We start from the raw sequence: 19053 nt of genomic DNA, 5'->3' as shown, positions 1-19053 counted from the left end.
CTTGATCTCCCAGAAAGTGGGAGAGCAACACTTATGTAGCTCCACTACACAATACATTTTTTTAAAAGCCGCATTCGACAGGATTACTAACACAAACTGACAAGCTCAAATAGACAGAAGCCTTCAATATGGCAGACCATTCCTCTCTCCTCTCTCGGCATGTCCAGCCCACTCATTATCCCAGCCAATCATGGATAGTGGGAAGGTTGCTCACTTTTTCTGTGGCTTAACCAACAAGGCTAGTAACTTAACAATTGTATTCGTATTTACAGATGGCATACAAGTTTGTTATTACGGCACATGAAAGTTCACATGTTCGAGAAGGCATTTCTGCCCCCAAAAAATGTTGATAAAAAAAATGTTTTACGTTCAATCGGCTCTCCTGTGAAGCCGTGACATGCGACATACGCCTAGTTTCCTGAATCGGGTCACAAATACACTACACGTTTTAAATGTTTAAATGTTTTAAAAGTTCTTAGTAGCCTTCCCTGTGGCTCAGTTGGTAGAGCATGGTGTTTGCACTGCCAGCATGGTGTGTGCAACGCCAGGGTTGTGGGTTTGATTCCCATGGGGGGCCAGTACACACACACACACACACACAAAAATGAAATGTATGCATTCACTACTGTAAGTGCCTCGGGATAAGAGTGTCTGCTAAATGACTAAAATGTAAATGTAAAATGTTCTCTTGCAACAGGATGATCAAATGAGGACCCCACATCTAAACATGTGTGTCAGTAATCTGATGGACAGTCTTCCACCAGTCTACCACTCCAATCAGAGGTATAATAAAATAGTGTTGCAAAGCGTGTAGTAGTGGTCCAAGCACACGCAGGGTGTGTTACAGTACAGTACAGTGACGTTACTAACGAGCTTGATGTGTAGTAGTGGTGTTATGGATGGCTCTGTGGTTGTGTGTGGCACACATGGGCCCAATAAAGACATGGAATTAGAAATTGCACAAATCCTCTCCAGGGATGGAAAAGGAAGATCAGAGGGCCTGGATAGTGCATCTCTTTAATGCACCATTGCCCTTAACCACACAGTTGTTTCCCGGTGTGTGTGTGTCCAAGTGTGTGTCCAAGATGTGAAATCCAAGTGTTATCCATTATTCCCAAAAAGTTGCACCTGTCAAATGTTGCAATTTGCAGTATAATATAAAATGACATAACATACCATAGTTAAGTATTCTCGGTTCAATCTGTGTCCTCGCCATAAACGTCCCATAAATTAATTGGTATGATGGAAATATACAGTCATAACCTAGTTTTCACTAATGCCTGTAGCTACAATGGTTAACATACTTATTATATACGTTATCCCCAGGGTGGACTATTATCATGTTGCTCATATGAAGGTTACACAGCAGGGTCATGTTAATTAGACACCAAACAGAAAAAAATGTATGGAAACAGGGACAGACTACCTGAATGTGTCCAAAAAGTAACGTTTGTTTTCATGAATACAACCCAGTAGTCTCTACATCCATCCACATGTCTGATGGTTTCTCTTCTCCAGATTATTGCACTCGCTAGCTAATTAACCCCAATATGCAGTGAAGTGGCACATGGGAGATGGAGGCCATCTGCAATCTATTCAGTGAAAAAATAATCCTGAGAAATCTAACTGCGTGGTGAGCTGCCCTGGAAGAGATACAGTATCATTAGCTATCACTATGACAGCATTTCAAGAAGTCCAAGAAGACCTTGGTGTTATTAACACTCAATCTCTTGCATACAAATTCCCATCGCACAGAGCTTAAACTTTACGAGTTTGTGAACTTGTGAAAGAGGTGTTTATTTTATACTTAGCAAATGAAAATTACAGTGGCGGATTTGAGTCCAAAAAAAAAAGCTAATCCTTTTGGGCTTGGGGGAGTACTGAGCTAGCTGAACTGTGGAGGAACAAAGAGCAAAAGGAATCACTCATTAATTGTGTTGGTTTTGTTCTTGGCCTTCTGGAACAGGCAGTGAATGTAATTAAATTAACATGCCCCCCAAAGAAGCAAATAGCGAGAAATCGCTTGTAGAACACAGTGAGCGAGCGGTGGCTCCTAAACTGAATCCAAGTGAAACTATGCTCTGAGGACGCTTCAGGGTCCTGGAGGGTCCTCTTAATGCGTAGATAACATTTTAATATATACTTCTGTCTGGAACAACGCAGCAAAGTTCAGAGCACAATCTGCAGCCATTGTGATATGTACAGTCGCCTTCTCCTGAGAGTCACTGCAGTACTTATTGGTTTAGTTCACTTATTTTACGTGACACCCTGTTTGCCTTCATTTAACTAGGCAAGTCAGTTAAGAACAAATTCTTATTTACAATGACGGCCTACTTGATGGAGGCTATATGGCTAACACATCCATCCCATCCACCCCCCGCCATCCACCTCCCACCCGGTCTCCCGCCCTCCGAACCCCTCAGGGGCAGCTGAGAAAAATGAATAATTTTTCCAGGTCACTTCCCATGGTTGCTCCTTGCATCGCAGCTGACTTGGCCTACTTTAATTACAAAGTCGACTGGGGGTCAAGGGAATGGAAGGTTGCTGAGAGTCGCAGTGACATGAGGCGGTAAGTGGTCATGGCATGCTTCTTCCCCATCCTCGCCCACACACTGAAGCCTGGAGGCATTGCCTGGCGGGCTAGGAGGCTCGGAGGAGATGCAGTCCTACATACGATAGAAGCTCCAGAAGTACTGGAGAGCCTGCAGCAAGGCATGCTGCACTGACTAAATTGGCAGAGACTGACGGAGTTCAATGCTGGCTTCCATCTTGGCACATGGCTCTGTTGGGATGTACTGTACAGTATCTCACTGTACAGTTCATGGCCACTGACATTGGTGACTGGGTCGTTGGTTAGCGTTGTTCTACGATCTTGTGATGTATGTTGTATAAAAGGCATTGGTGTCTTCTCAATTCTCTCTCAATATTCAGCTAAATTGCTAAGTATCTTTCCATTTAACTTGCAATACCGTAGTTAACGATCACACTATCAGTTTTCTTTCTCCTGCTTCATAGCTCTAACAATCTAACACTCATTTAAGTGACAGACACAATACTCATGATGAAGAATATTCTTTCCAAACCAACAAAATAATACAGGATATAATTCACCAATTTATGGGGTAAATGTATGTAGTCTCAGGGAAAATATTGTTTGGATTATTTCAAATCCCATTTCATTGGTGCCCAGTTAATAAAGATACACCCTCATGGACAGTATTTAGCTGGATGGATTGTGTATTGTCCTATACAAGCCATCTCCATCTTTGATTCTGACCCACATTACATAAGAGCCACTGGGATTGAGGAGGATGGAGGGGAGGATGATGAAGATGGTCCACAGTTATGAAGGCTTGTGTTGCTCCACATGCAGAAATCGTGTTATGTATACTGTGACACAAAGCATTAATGTCCTGAGCAGGCAGTCTTTGTTCAATGGCTTGTAGGTAACAGCATTGCCTGTGGACACTTTTCCCCAACCATTCCTCTGACACAGACTTGACCCTGAGACTTGTGCTGGAGAGTCATGTTTTAAACTTGACCCCACCACAGACCTGTACCAAAGCAAGCTGTATTACAGTGAACCTGTCACATCCACTTGTATACAAACTACTGCAAATTCACTGGAGGGATGCTATTCTCTTTTTAGAGTTTAGACCTGCCTCTGTTACTGTTGCTCTGACTCTTGGCCCTGGATTTTGTGTTTTTGGCGCCACTGTGTATTACTGATGTTGCTCTGAGGGACCATCATTCCTCTGCCCAGGAGAAGACTGCTGCATGGTGTCCATATTAGGACAGCTTCATTCTCAGCAGGACTACTTCTACTTCTGCTGTAATATAGATAAGAACAGCATGTTGTTGATACTAGCTTAAAAAGGCTTTGCAGATAAGGTTTGACGACCTAAATGTTCCTTTGTCCCTGCCCACCACTCTAAGATTAGCGACCCCAGTATACGTGTACTATCTTGTCCTCTGCTGTTACTTCATTTAGGAACTTCATGAGAAGTTACTTCATTTAGGATTCAACTTTCACTGTTTCATGCCAGCAAATCCATAGGTGGTGAACCTCCATTCCCCCCATTTTAACCATAACCGATCTATAGGTGGTGAACCTCCATTCCCCCCAGTTTAACCATAACTGATCTATAGGTGGTGAACCTCCATTCCCCCCAGTTTAACCATAACTGATCTATAGGTGGTGAACCTCCATTCCCCCCAGTTTAACCATAACTGATCTATAGGTGGTGAACCTCCATTCCCCCCAGTTTAACCATAACTGATCTATAGGTGGTGAACCTCCATTCCCCCAGTTTAACCATAACTGATCTATAGGTGGTGAACCTCCATTCCCCCAGTTTAACCATAACTGATCTATAGGTGGTGAACCTCCATTCCCCCCAGTTTAACCATAACTGATCTATAGGTGGTGAACCTCCATTCCCCCCAGTTTAACCATAACTGATCTATAGGTGGTGAACCTCCATTCCCCCCAGTTTAACCATAACTGATCTATAGGTGGTGAACCTCCATTCCCCCCAGTTTAACCATAACTGATCTATAGGTGGTGAACCTCCATTCCCCCCAGTTTAACCATAACTGATCTATAGGTGGTGAACCTCCATTCCCCCCAGTTTAACCATAACTGATCTATAGGTGGTGAACCTCCATTCCCCCCAGTTTAACCATAACTGCTCTAAAGGTGGTGAACCTCCATTCCCCCCAGTTTAACCATAACTGATCTATAGGTGGTGAACCTCCATTCCCCCCAGTTTAACCATAACTGATCTATAGGTGGTGGATCTCCATTCCCCCCAGTTTAACCATAACTGATCTATAGGTGGTGAACCTCCATTCCCCCCAGTTTAACCATAACTGATCTATAGGTGGTGAACCTTCATTCCCCACAGTTTAACCATAACTGATCTTGGTTTTGTCTCTTTGAAGAGCTTTTGTCCAGCTATATTCAATGATCTCTTTTCTCTAACCAGAGCTCGCTTATGCTGCTTGTTTAGCATTAGAGCAATACAATCACTGTCCCGATGGTAAACTTAGTGAGTCGTCTTTGTCTAGCTAGCCTCTAGAGTACTTCTCAACTGATCCAGCTATCAGATTCCATGTTGCATCCCTACTGTGTAAACCCTATTATGAAAATAACCGTTTTATGTTGGGAGGGCCTATTCTGTTAGCTTTGTTGGGATAAGATTAAACCAACTGTAATCTAACTGAACACATTGTTGGACTATCTCTCATGTGTCTGCACGTGTGGGTGGAGGGATACTAGCGAAATCAGGTCCACGTCCTGCCTAGCCTTTGGGGAAATTGGGCTGTCTAGTTGCAGCTTCACTATGTTCCTGATCTTGTAAGAGGTTTGCACTGCTGGCACCGCTAAGGGTAACTCAAATCCCCAGCCTGTGTCATCAGGGGGTACAAAATATTATTGCTTTTCCCAGATGTCTAAAGCGGTCATTTTGGATCTCGCTCCAGAACTACAGGACATTAAGCTGAAGCTCTGGTGGGTAATGTTGAACCCCGATTGTCAATCAAACTGCAGGCATGCTGGGGTGGAGCGCGCCTCATACTTGTAATTCCTAAATCCTGCAATCTGCTGCAAAAATATTTTGGCCTAGATTTACCCAGAGGCAATAGCATGTTTTCCAAGTCAGTGGGTGACGCTACAGAGAGCTTGATTATCATCAGGAACAATAACGGAAAGAAAACCCCAGCTGATCCCTCTGCCTTCAAGGACTGTCTGGAATACCCCATGATACACAAACTTCAAGTTGAGGGAGTTTACACTTTATATTCAGGTATAGTTAAGTTTACACTTTACAAAAACATATATTTTAAAAAGGTTTACTGTTTATTATAACAGTTCACAGTTAAGAGTAGTTTTATAAGTAGGTTTATAAGAAGCACATGATAAATGTTCAGAGTTAACAAGTGTTTTAAAAAGGATCAAGCCCATGTAGGAAAGAGCTGGTGCACTGTGTCCACCATGTTTATAAGAAAGAGTGATATAGATAGCAGGACAAACCATTGGCGCTAAGTCTGCTAAGTGTCAAGACAATCAGTAGCATCTCCCCCCTGAGGTTTCCCGCTCTTTTGTGTCCCAGTCTGAAGTCAACAAATGGGACAGTCGGAAGAGGGAAGGTGGGGGAGAGTAGTGGAGGAGCAGGCAGCTCAACTCTCAATGTTCCGCATAATGGGAATGAGAGGTCCAAACCACATGATAAAGCACTCAAAGCACTGGTCTCTCCAACCTGCTTCACGCTCTCCTGAGCAACTCGACAAGTACGAGTCAGGGGGAAGGGGGAAGGGAGGAGGAGAAGGAGAGGAGGGGGAGAACAACAGAGAGAAAGAGTCACTGAGGAGGCTTGATCACTCATGTTGTGTTTTGAGTGCCCGTTGGATACGTGGCTCCGTCTCTCTCTCTCTCTCTCTCTTTCTCTCTCTCTCTCTCTCTCTCTCTCTCTCTCTCTCTCTCTCTCTCTCTCTCTCTCTCTCTCTTTCTCTCTCTATCTTGCCGTGCTTCATTGTTTTCCCAGGTTGGTCATCCTATGCTTGTCTGTTCTCGGTTGGAGGATCACGAAAGAGTCTTGAATGTAAGTACTTCTTCATTTGTTCAGGGCCATCCTTGTGGGCTATTGGAGTTTGTTTGGTCAAACATGGGGACGTGTGTTTTCGGGGGCTCCATGTGCTTGGGCATGGGAGGCGCCTGCACGTGTACGTTGTTGTTATTCTGTCTGTGGCTTCCATTCTTCGGGTCTGACATGGACTGGGATAGACTTCTGGAGCACGGCATTGAGATGTACTTCAAATTGATTCAGATTCAGTAAGACAAAGTAAATAAAAGTGCAAATACTTTGAGGTAACTATATGCAAATTTATGTCCAAAAACAACTTTGAAATTGACTGATTGGACTGTATACATTAGAGACAACAAATACCATAGATTCAATAATAAATAAACCTATTACTTTGCTGATTCATTTTGCAGTACAGTTATTGAGAACATTATAACACGTTAATTTCAATGGAAAATTTGATGTCCTACTATTGTGGCTGAAACAGGTAGGCAATTGCTTTGCATGTTGAAACAAACATCCAAGTGATGTTAGCTTTCATGCAGAGGACATTTTTCAGATGAATTCGTATTGGGACCATAATTCCAGTCTTGCCTGACTGATGTCTAATATAATGACCCAAGTCTTTGTTTCGTTGGAATAAGGCTTTGGCCTATTTGTATTCTCACAGGCAGCAGCCAGAAGGACTCTGAAAAGGGCAAATACTCTTGGAGCAATCATATATTGTGCCTTTTTCAAGAGATTTATCTTCAGAGGTTTGCCAGAATCAGGGTTTGTGTAAATACCACTTGAATGACATGCTCATTGCTGAATTGTATAACAATCTAATACAAGAATGTACAGCGCTCAAGGACAAATGGTTTTAATTTTGCACTCATCTGCAGGACCATGTTGTCAGGCTTTTTCTGAACACCTGCAACTGAGCTGGGATAAATTTAGTCTTACATTTTTTGTTGGCGCGAAATACGAAAAACCTTAAAAATGCTATAATTTCAATTTCTCAAACATATGACTATTTTACACCATTTGAAAGATAAGACTCTCCTTTATCTAACCACATTGTCCGATTTCAAAAAGGCTTTACAACGAAAGCAAAACATTAGATTATGTCAGGAGAGTACCCAGCCAGAAATAATCACACACCCATTTTTCAAGCTAGCATATATGTCACAAAAACCAAAACCACAGCTAAATGCAGCACTAACCTTTGATGATCTTCATCAGATGACACTGCTAGGACATTATGTTATACAATACATGCATGTTTTCTTCAATCAAGTTCATATTTATATCAAAAAACATATTTTTACATTAGCATGTTTTGTTCAGAACTAGCATACCCACCGAAATCTTCCGGTGAATTTACAAAATTACTCACGATAAACGTTGACAAAAAACATAACAATTATTTTAAGAATTATAGATAGAGAACTCCTTTATTCAACCGCGGTGTCCGATTTTAAAATAGCTTTTCGGTGAAAGCACATTTTGCAATATTCTGAGTAGATAGCCCGGCCATCACGGCTAGCTATTTTGACACCCACCAAGTTTGGCACCCACCAAACTGAGATTTACTATAAGAAAAATTGGATTACCTTTGCTGTTCTTCGTCAGAATGCACTCCCAGGACTTCTACTTCAACAACAAATGTTGTTTTGGTTCGAAATAATCCATAGTTATATCCAAATAGCTCTGTTTTGTTTGTGCGTTCAGGTAACTATCCGAAGGTTGACGCGCCGGCACGTTTTGTGACAAAAAATGTCAAAATATTCCATTACCGTACTTCGAAGCATGTCAAACGCTGTTTAAAATAAATTTTTATGCGATTTTTCTCGGAAAATAGCGATAATATTCCAACCGGGCGACGACGTATTCGTTCAAAGAGAGAAAGAAAAACATGGAGTCGTCACATGCACACGCGCACCAGTGTCATTGTTCTCAGAAGGACCACTCTCCAAAACCCCTGCTGTTTTTCGCCCAGAGACTGCAGAGCTATCATTCCACTTTCTGGCGCCTTCCTAGAGCCAATGAAAGCCTTAGAAAATGTCACGTTACAGCAGAGATCCTGTATTTTCGATAAAGAGGCTAAAGAAGGACAAGAAATGGTCAGACAGGGCACTTCCCGTATAGAATCTTCTCAGGTTTTGGCCTGCCATATGAGTTCTGTTATACTCACAGACACCATTCAAACAGTTTTAGAAACTTTAGAATGTTTTCTATCCAAATCTACTAATTATATGCATATTCTAGTTACTGGGCAGGAGTAGTAACCATATTAAATCGGGTCCGTTTTTTATCCATCCGTGAAAATACTGCCCCCTATCCCAAACAGGTTAAGTCATTTAGCAGACAATCTTATCCAAAGCAACTTACTGTACAGGAGCAATTAAGGTTAAGTGCCTTGCTCAAGGGCACATCATCAGACTTTTCACCTATTTGGCTTGGGGATTCAAACCAGCGATCTTTTGGTTACTGGCCCAACGCTCTAAACCCCTAGGCTACCTAACAACAAAGGAACACAGAGACACGCAATTCTGACCTAACTTCTGGTCTTTTTTGGTCAATTATAGATGAAAGATTTACCCATTTTGAATGTTATATTGTTTTTGTGCATCTCTGAGCGATGTACTATCAATTCCCGGGGTCATTTCATGTTTTCATGTGTATCTGAGTTTTTGGCGTTCAAGCAGGCAGAAATCCTGCCGGTATGACGTAGCACTGTGATAAAGTCACTCTCACTACACTGGAAGTGTCATGCACTGACCATAGAGAGCCCTTGGTTCTCTATGGTGTAGTAGGTCAGGGCGTGACTAGGGGGTGTTCTAGTTCAATATTTCTATGTTGGTGTTTTGTATGGTTCCCAATTAGAGGCAGCTGGTAATCGTTGCCTCTTATTGGGGATCATATTTAGGTAGCCATTTCTCCAACTTGTGTTTGTGGGATATTGTTTGGTTTTGTGCTTGTTGCAACACGCAGTCACGTTTTGTTGCTTGTTATTGGTTTTGTTGAAGAAGTTTCACTTCAAATAAATATGTGGAACTCAACACACGACAGAATATCCCACCAAAAGAGGACCAAGCAGCATGTGCACGAGGTAAAGGAGTTTTGGACATGGGAAGAAGTCATGGGAGGACACGAGACCCTTCCTTGGCGGGAGTCGTAAAGAGGCATGGAAGGACAGCGACGACGCCGGAGACCGCAGCCACAGAAACCCAATTTTCTTTTTGGGGGGGGGGGACACACTGAAGCTGGCGGCTGAGCAGAGGGAAGAGACGGAGACCATCAGGGAGGCGATAGAGAAGTGGTTGGTCGACCCAAGGACAGTGCCAGAGCCCGCCTGGGAGTCGATGGAGCAATGTGAGGAGGGATATTGGAGAATGATGTTGGCGAGGAGTAGGCTGCAGTGCAGGCGTGCTGAAGAGCGTGTCATCAGTCCGGTGCCATCTGTGCTGGCTCCACGCACCAGGCCACCAGTGCGCCTCCCCAACCCGGTATGTCCTGTGCTGGTTCCTCGCACTCGCCCTGAAGAGCGGGTCATCAGTCCGGTGCCATCTGTGCCAGCTCTCCGCACTCTTCCTGAAGAGCCAGAGACCGTCAGGGAGGCGATGGAGAAGTTGGGAGAGAGAGAGATGAGAGAGATGTTGTACAGGTGTGTTCTGCATAACATTCGACCTGAAGATCCTGTCAGCAGTCTGGTGAGTCCTGTGCCAGCTCCCCGCACCCTCCCTGAAGTGCGTGTCAACAGTCCGGTGCCACCTGTGCCGGCTCCATGCACCAGGACTCCAGTGCGCCTTCCCAGTCCGGTACGTCCTGTGCCAGCTCCCGCACTCGCCCTGAAGTGCGTGTCACCAGTCCGGTGCCACCTGTGCCGGCTCCACGCACCAGGTCTCCAGTGCGCCTCCCCAGTCTGGTACGTCCTGTGCCAGCTCCCCGCACTCGCCCTGAAGTGCGTGTCACCAGTCCGGTGCCACCTGTGCCGGCTCCAAGCACCAGGCCTCCAGTGCGCCTTCCCAGTCCGGTACGTCCTGTGCCAGCTCCCTGCACTCGCCCTGATGTGCGTGTTACCAGTCCGGTGCCACCTGTGCCGGCTCCACGCACCAGGTCTCCAGTGCGCCTCCCCAGTCTGGTACGTCCTGTGCCAGCTCCCCGCACTTGCCCTGAAGTGCGTGTCACCAGTCCGGTGCCACCTGTGCCGGCTCCACGCACCAGGCCTCCAGAGCGCCTTCCCAGTCCGGTACGTCCTGTGCCAGCTCCCCGCACTTCGCCCTGAAGTGCGTGTCACCAGTCCGGTGCCACCTGTGCCGGCTCCAAGCACCAGGCCTCCAGTGCGCCTTCCCAGTACGGTACGTCCTGTGCCAGCTCCCTGCACTCGCCCTGATGTGCGTGTTACCAGTCCGGTGCCACCTGTGCCGGCTCCACGCACCAGGTCTCCAGTGCGCCTCCCAGTCTGGTACGTCCTGTGCCAGCTCCCCGCACTTGCCCTGAAGTGCGTGTCACCAGTCCGGTGCCACCTGTGCCGGCTCCACGCACCAGGCCTCCAGTGCGCCTTCCCAGTCCGGTACGTCCTGTGCCAGCTCCCCGCACTTGCCCTGAAGTGCGTGTCACCAGTCCGATGCCACCTGTGCCGGCTCCATGCACCAGGCCTCCAGTGCGCCTCCCCAGTCCGGTACGTCCTGTGCCAGCTCCTCGCACTCACCCTGAAGTGCGTGTCACCAGTCCGGTGCCACCTGTGCCGGCTCCAAGCACCAGGCCTCCAGTGCGCCTTCCCAGTACGGTACGTCCTGTGCCAGCTCCCTGCACTCGCCCTGATGTGCGTGTTACCAGTCCGGTGCCACCTGTGCCGGCTCCACGCACCAGGTCTCCAGTGCGCCTCCCCAGTCTGGTACGTCCTGTGCCAGCTCCCCGCACTTGCCCTGAAGTGCGTGTCACCAGTCCGGTGCCACCTGTGCCGGCTCCACGCACCAGGCCTCCAGAGCGCCTTCCCAGTCCGGTACGTCCTGTGCCAGCTCCCCGCACTCGCCCTGAAGTGCGTGTCACCAGTCCGGTGCCACCTGTGCCGGCTCCAAGCACCAGGCCTCCAGTGCGCCTTCCCAGTACGGTACGTCCTGTGCCAGCTCCCTGCACTCGCCCTGATGTGCGTGTTACCAGTCCGGTGCCACCTGTGCCGGCTCCACGCACCAGGTCTCCAGTGCGCCTCCCAGTCTGGTACGTCCTGTGCCAGCTCCCCGCACTTGCCCTGAAGTGCGTGTCACCAGTCCGGTGCCACCTGTGCCGGCTCCACGCACCAGGCCTCCAGAGCGCCTTCCCAGTCCGGTACGTCCTGTGCCAGCTCCCCGCACTTGCCCTGAAGTGCGTGTCACCAGTCCGATGCCACCTGTGCCGGCTCCATGCACCAGGCCTCCAGTGCGCCTCCCCAGTCCGGTACGTCCTGTGCCAGCTCCTCGCACTCACCCTGAAGTGCGTGTCACCAGTCCGGTGCCACCTGTACCGGCTCCACGCACTAGGCCTCCAGTGTGCCGCTCCGGCCTGGAGCTTCCAGTGACGGTCAACGGCCCGGAGCTTCGAGTGACGGTCAACGGTCCGGAGCTTCCAGTGACGGTCCATGGCCCGGAGCTTCCTGCGCCGGTGCCATGGCCGGAGCCTTCTTCTGCGCTGGTGCCCAGTCCAGGCACGGCATCCAGTCCCGCTCCATGGCCGGAGCCTTCCTCTGCGCCGGTGCCCAGTCCAGGCACGGCGTCCAGTCCAGCTCCAAGGCCGGAGTCTTCCTCTGCGCCGGTGCCCAGTCCAGGCACGACGTCCAGTCCTGCTCCATGGCAGGAGCCTTCCTCTGTGCCGCTGCCCAGTCAAGGCGCGGCGTCCAGTCCCGCTCCATGGCAGGAGCCTTCCTCTGCGCCGGTGCCCAGTCCAGGCACGACGTCCAGTCCCGCTCCATGGCAGGAGCCTTCCTCTGCGCCGGTGCCCAGTCCAGGCACGGCGTCCAGTCCCGCTCCAAGGACGGAGCCTTCCTCTGCACCGATGCCCAGTCCAGGCACGCCGTTCAGCCCGGCGCCATGGCCGGATCCAGGGTCTGGGCGTGGGCGGCAACCCGCACCGGAGCCGCCACCGACACTAGTCACCCCCCCTACCCTCCCCATTTGGTTTCAGGTTTTGCGGCCGGAGTCCGCACCTTTGGGGGGGTACTTTAAAGTTTCACTTTAAATAAATATGTGGAACTCAACACACGCTGCGCCTTGGTCCGTCTCTTACAACAACCATGACAGGAAGTTAATAGGAATATGACTTTTAGACCGTGAAAACATCTATCATACATGTCAGATTTCAATACTGGCTCATGTCATAACTCGGGAGGATGTCTTCTCTCGAATGAGCCATTGATCATATTTTTGCGATATTCCCACATTGAGAAATGTGTAATTGAACAGGAGGCCCACCTAATATCTCCTATTTGTCTGCCTCTTCAGTCCAGGGCGCCTTGCATGGTTCTGTTGTGAATGTCAGACTCCATTCTGCGAGGCACATTTATCTGCAGGCTGAACATGGTGAGATTGTAGACTCTTAAATAGACGGCAGATTGTTTAAGTGGTTTTACAGCTAACTAGCTACTCACATGATGATATTAACTTTGGTATTATCGTATGTAGCTATGTTTGCAGTCCAGCCCATAGAGAGAGCATTGCATTGTGGGTTTTGTAGTCAACTTGAGCTGGGACAAATTTCCACGATTTGTTGCTGCCAACTGTATTATGAAGAAAAAACGTGTTAGTGTTATTTAACACTATAAATTATAGGAATTAGTTGTTTGGGTGGATTTTTCCTTTAGGGCTGAAGCACTTTGAAACTCCCGGGATACTGTATTCATCAAGGCCTAATTGTAAATTCCACATAGAACTACAAATGAATTATAAATGTCACCTTGACCCTTTTCCACTTGGTTGTCATTATATGTAGGATGCTTTTATCGAGTATTTCGATTCAGTGCAACTCAATGACATTTGAAGTGAGTTTCAGTCAAGACAGCTGATGAGTAACCCACACAGTGTACATACATTTAAACAATAAGGCCCGGTGTATGGCAGGTGTTTGGAAGGTGAGGTGTATGGCCAATATACCACGGCTAAGGGCTGTTCTTATGTGCGCCTGGATACAGCCCTTAGCCGTGGTATATTGGCCATATACCACAAACCCCAGAGGTGCATTATTGCTATTATAAACGGGTTACCAATGTAATTAGAGCAGGGCTAGACCCACCCAGTTTATTAACATCAATAACACACATGCTTGGTAGGTATACAGAGTGCACATCAAATAAAGAGTCCGAATTGGCTACAACCTAAGTTTTAATATTCAGTATTGGTTGTTTTTCTGTGTGGCTGCTCTCTACTTTTCACACGGTTCTGCCCTGGGTCCATTGTTATAGCACGGCAGAATGTGTCCTAACATAAATATTGGATGACAAGATAAGTGTATTAGTGCAGGGGCCTGCTTCCTCCTTCCACCCCCTCATCTAAACATATAACACCATCAGCTAATCCCAAGGGAGTGATAAGATACAATATGAAATATTTCTTAACACTTCGAGGTCAGGAAGGTAATATGTTCTTGGGAAACCGATGAAAGGTAGGATAGCTGTCTGGAACTCTTTATTTACTTGTGAAAAGATGTACTTTCTTATTCAGACTTCTCAGTTGACCTCGAGCTAATGTTTGTCCTCTGAGAGAAACTGTGAAATGGGACTGCTTGGGCTCAGACATATAGATGTAGTGTAACGGCCGTCAAAGGGAGTAGACCAAGGCGCAGCGGGTTGAGTGCTCATTTTAACGTTTATTTTAATAAACTTTAACACGTAACAAAAACAAGAAAACGAATGACAGCTAAACAGTTTTGCAGGCTAACCCTAGCAGTGCAAAAACAATTTCCCACAAATCCCATGAAAAAAAACACCCCTCTTAAATAAGACCTTCATTTAGAACCAATGAAGAGCAGCTGCTTCCAATTGAAGGTCAACCCCATCAACTAAACATAGAAATAGAAAGACTAGACTAGAACATAGAAATATACTAACTGAACATTAACCAAAACCCCGGAACACTCTAAACAAACACCCCTCTACATAAACACATATCCCAACAAACCCCGAACCACATAAAACAAACACCCCCTGCCACGTCCTGACCAAACTACAATAACAAATAACCCCTTTACTGGTCAGAACATGACAGTACCCCCCCCAAAGGTGCAGACCCTGGATGCACCTAAACAAAAAACACAAAAATAACCCCCCCAAAATAATCCCAAACTAAAGGGATGGAAGGGAGGGTGGCCACCGTCACTGACGGTTCTTGTGCTACACCCCCCTCCCCATCCCACCTACTATGGAGGTGGATCAGGCTCCGGCCTTTCTCCCCAACCTAACCTGTCCACCCCCGCTAAATACCCATTAAATATTACCCCTCCCGAAGTCTCTGGGCTATGGCGCATCGCTGAAGACCTCCTCGGGCTGATGTGCATTGCTGGAGACCTCGGGCTGATGCGCGTCGCTGGAGACCTCGGGCTGAAGGGCGACGCTGGCTGCTCCGACTCCGGACTGTAGGGCGATTCTCGCTGCGCCGACTCCGGATTGTGGGCCGTCTCTCTCGGCTCCGGACTGTGGGCCGTCTCTCTCGGCTCCGGACTGTGGGCCGTCTCTCTCGGCTCCGGACTGTGGGCCGTCTCTCTCGGCTCCGGACTGTGGGCCGTCTCTCTCGGCTCCGGACTGTGGGCCGTCTCTCTCGGCTCCGGACTCTGGGCCGTCTCTCTCGGCTCCGGACTCTGGGCCGTCTCTGCTGGCTCTGAACTGTGGGCCGTCTCTGCTGGCTCTGAACTGTGGGCCGTCTCTGCTGGCTCCGAACTGTGGGCCGTCTCTCTACGGGGCACTGTCGCCTGAAGCTCTGGACGGGGCACTGTCGTTGGACGCTCTGGAAGGGGCACTGTTGCCGGAAGCGCTGGATGAGGCACTGTCGTCGGAAGCTCTGGACGAGGCACTGTTGCCGGAAGCTCTAGACGGGGACTGCGCACTGAAGGCCTGATGCGTGGAGCTGGCTTAGGAAGCGCCAGCCTATTTACACTCACCACAGGGCTAGTGCGAGTAGCAGGAGCAGGACGAGCTGGACTGGGCTGACGCACTGGAGGCCTGGTGCGTGGGGCTGGTAGTGGAGGTACCAGACTGGTGACATGCACCCCAAGGCTAGTGCGAGGAGCGGGAACAGGACGTACTAGACTGGGCTGATGCACTGGAGGCCTGGTGCGTGGTGCTGGCTTTGGACACGCCAGACTGGAGACACGCACCTCACGGACCTAGTGCGAGGAGCGGGAACTGGATACACCAGGACATAGGTAAGCACTGGAGGTCTGGAGCGCACCTCCTGCACAACCCATCCTGGCTGGATGGTAATAGCAGCCCTGCACGAGCGGAGTGCTGGCACAGGGCGAACTGGGCTGTGCAGAGGCCTGATGGTTGCCGTGCGTAGAGCAGGCGTAGGGTAGCCTGGGCCTAGGAGGCGCACCGGTGGCCAGATGCGCTGCGCTGGCATCCTCCTTCCAGGCTGGATGCCCACTCTAGCACGGCACTTGTGAGGGGCTGGGATCGCTCGCACCGGACTGTACGTGCACATGGGCGAGATTGTGCGCACTTCCGCATACTCCGACTCCACTCTCCACTCCATATGCTCCCCATAATAAGCATGGGGAGTTAGCTTAGGGCTCACCCTTGGCCCAGCCAAACTACCTGTGTGCCCCCCCAAAACATTTCTTGGGGGTGCCTCTCGTACTTGCCCCTCGGCGCGTATAATGCCTCATAGCATTGTCGCTCTGCCTTGGCTGCCTCTATTTCCTCCGGTGGGCGACGGTATTCACCAGCCTGATGCCATGGTCCAGCCCCGTCCAGAATTTCCTCCCATGTCCATGATTCCCCATAGTCCATATAGTTCCTCTGCTGCTTTTTACCCCGCTGCTTGGTCCTTTGGTGGTGGGAAGTTCTGTAACGGTCGTCGTATGGAGTAGACCAAGGCGCAGCGGGTTGAGTGCTCATTTTAACGTTTATTTTAATAAACTTGAACACGTAACAAAAACAAGAAAACGAATGCTAGCTAAACAGTTTTGCAGGCTAACCCTAGCAGTGCAAAACAACTTCCCACAAATCCCATGACAAAAACACCCCTCCTAAATAAGACCTTCAATTAGAAGCAATGAAGAGCAGCTGCTTCCAATTGAAGGTCAACCCCATCAACTAAACATAGAAATAGAAAGACTAGACTAGAACATAGAAATATACTAACTGAACATTAACCAAAACCCCGGAACACTCTAAACAAACACCCCTCTACATAAACACATATCCCAACAAACCCCGAACCACATAAAACAAACACCCCCTGCCACGTCCTGACCAAACTACAATAACAAATAACCCCTTTACTGGTCAGAACGTGACATGTAGGACCTTCATTTGATTGCTGTTTTGTTGCTGAGAATTTCCTGCATAGCAGGAAATTCTAACTTGTAGTGTATTCAAGGTTTAAAAAGGCTTCTAAACTTTGCAATTTCCACTTTAAAATGTCAAACTTGATTTGCCCTAATGTATCAAATGTATCAACCCCTACAAAAACGTCCATTAATTATAATCTACATGATAATTCACATTTCCTGTTGCTGCAGGAATCATTTCCTACTGTAGCAAACTGACTCAAATTGAAATTCTACATTTGTATTTATAGATTTGAATAGCTTCAGTCTGCCCTTCGCTTCAGAAAATTCCTGATTCTAGTTGACACACAGAGTTGAGGCAGTCGTGACAAAGTCAGGGAGTGACAGTTCTGGACCTGAGGCATGGAACAGAGCTGTGGTTGATCACACTGCTGAGACCGTTAACATAGAAACACAGAGAAAGTGATGCTGTTATACAAAGGCTTTGTCTTTGTATACTTGACAAATAAATTCCATCAGCAAGTCATGGCCATCCCCCAAACAGTAAAAACAAAATGGAGAATGTATTCATATTACTTTGGTGGGATCAGTTTCAGTTCAAATGACAACATGGTCTCATTAAATGTCAAAATGGTGATATTTAACCTCTGTACCCAAGCTGACCTATTCGTAAAATAAATGATACAGATATTCCCTTACATAGACTGCTATATGTTGTTAGTCAAAGCCTACAAGGGAAGATGCCACACTGGTTCGCAGTTGTCAACAAGGCAAAGGCAAGTTCACATCGGACCACAGTAATTAGACTAAAGAGGGACTGTCCCTCTTTAGTCTAATTACTGTGGTCCGGTTTTAATAAACCAACTCCCTTGTTGCCATGGTAGAAACACCACCGTTTCCAAGCAAGGCCTTGGCATGGGCGACCAGCAGTGTCTCAGATCTATTCATGGCCAGCCAGTCTCCCAAATTCCTGCTGAAAATCTATCCTCTCCCCCTGCTGTGGCTTCCAGTGTCTGGCAGCCTTTCTCTGGCTCCTCCACATCACACAGTTTCCCACTTGAGTCAAGAATGCTGGAGTTTTCAATAGAACTAAAAGTGGTTTGTTTGTGAGGGCCTTTCTCTTCTACACTGTGGGGTTACTGGACTGTGTGAAGGGTGGTTTGTGTTCCGCGTGACCAGACATGACACTAGAACGTACCTCTTGGCAAAGACAGACTAGAGAAAACCAAGCAAATCCAATTTACTGTGGTGGAGGGTGGATATTTAGTTCTATTCTTCCACCCGCACCTACTCATTAAAGTCTGTAGGCTTGGGAAAGATGCAGTGGCCACCCTTTTCCAGATCTATGCTGAGGACAGTAGCAGAGGACATACAGTCGTAGTATGTTTACCTCTGTGATGGCGTTGTGCAAAATTGTCTTTAGCTTCAATGTCATGGCTATTAAACCAGCTATGCTCCTGCCACAAACAAAATGGTCAATGACTTTACCCTGAGGCCGGTTTCACATCACTATCTAATGAAAGTGCGATGTCAGTCTTTGGGTATACAGGGACATGATAGGAAGCTGCTGTGGAGGTTTGTTGACTAGAACACGTTTGACACCTTCAATATACAGCAGAAACAACCTGAGAGATCTTAGAGCAGAAACTGATAACTGCAAATATATTTTGGTGTGAACGTCTTTACTTAGACCCAGGGCAAATCATTGACCTCAGACAGTACCCGTATTAGCCTAATCAAAGTATCTGAGTTGACTTACAAGGGCCTAACGCCATCATGTAGGGTTATTGTTTCTCAAGTGCACACTTGATTTGAACTGGTTGATTTTAGGCTTTGTGCCAACATGATTTTAGAAAATGTTGCATTGACAAAAGGCGCAGATGGAGTCTGTGTACACAGCTGTCGGCGTTAACTGGATATTCAGTTGGATGATGTTTTCAGTCAATGGCGCTGCATTCATACAACGGAGCAATAGATTTTTTTTCAAGCTACAGTAGGCTAGACGATA

General features: G+C 47.6%; 1 protein-coding gene across 1 annotated transcript in view; it reads left to right on the top strand.

Moving 5' to 3' along the window:
• Positions 1-6470: 6470 nt before the first annotated feature.
• Positions 6471-19053, top strand: part of LOC106575281 (E3 ubiquitin-protein ligase Midline-1) — a 60896-nt gene continuing 48313 nt past the window's right edge. Inside the window, exon 1 of the mRNA XM_014151709.2 lies at positions 6471-6602. The gene's annotated coding sequence lies outside the window, so the exon portion shown is untranslated. The remainder of the gene's footprint in view (positions 6603-19053) is intronic.

This window comes from Salmo salar, chromosome ssa17 (assembly GCF_905237065.1).
Source record: "Salmo salar chromosome ssa17, Ssal_v3.1, whole genome shotgun sequence".
Taxonomy (NCBI): Eukaryota; Metazoa; Chordata; class Actinopteri; order Salmoniformes; family Salmonidae; genus Salmo; species Salmo salar.
Note: the sequence above shows the minus strand (reverse complement) of the source record. Positions and strands in the feature narration are given on the sequence as shown.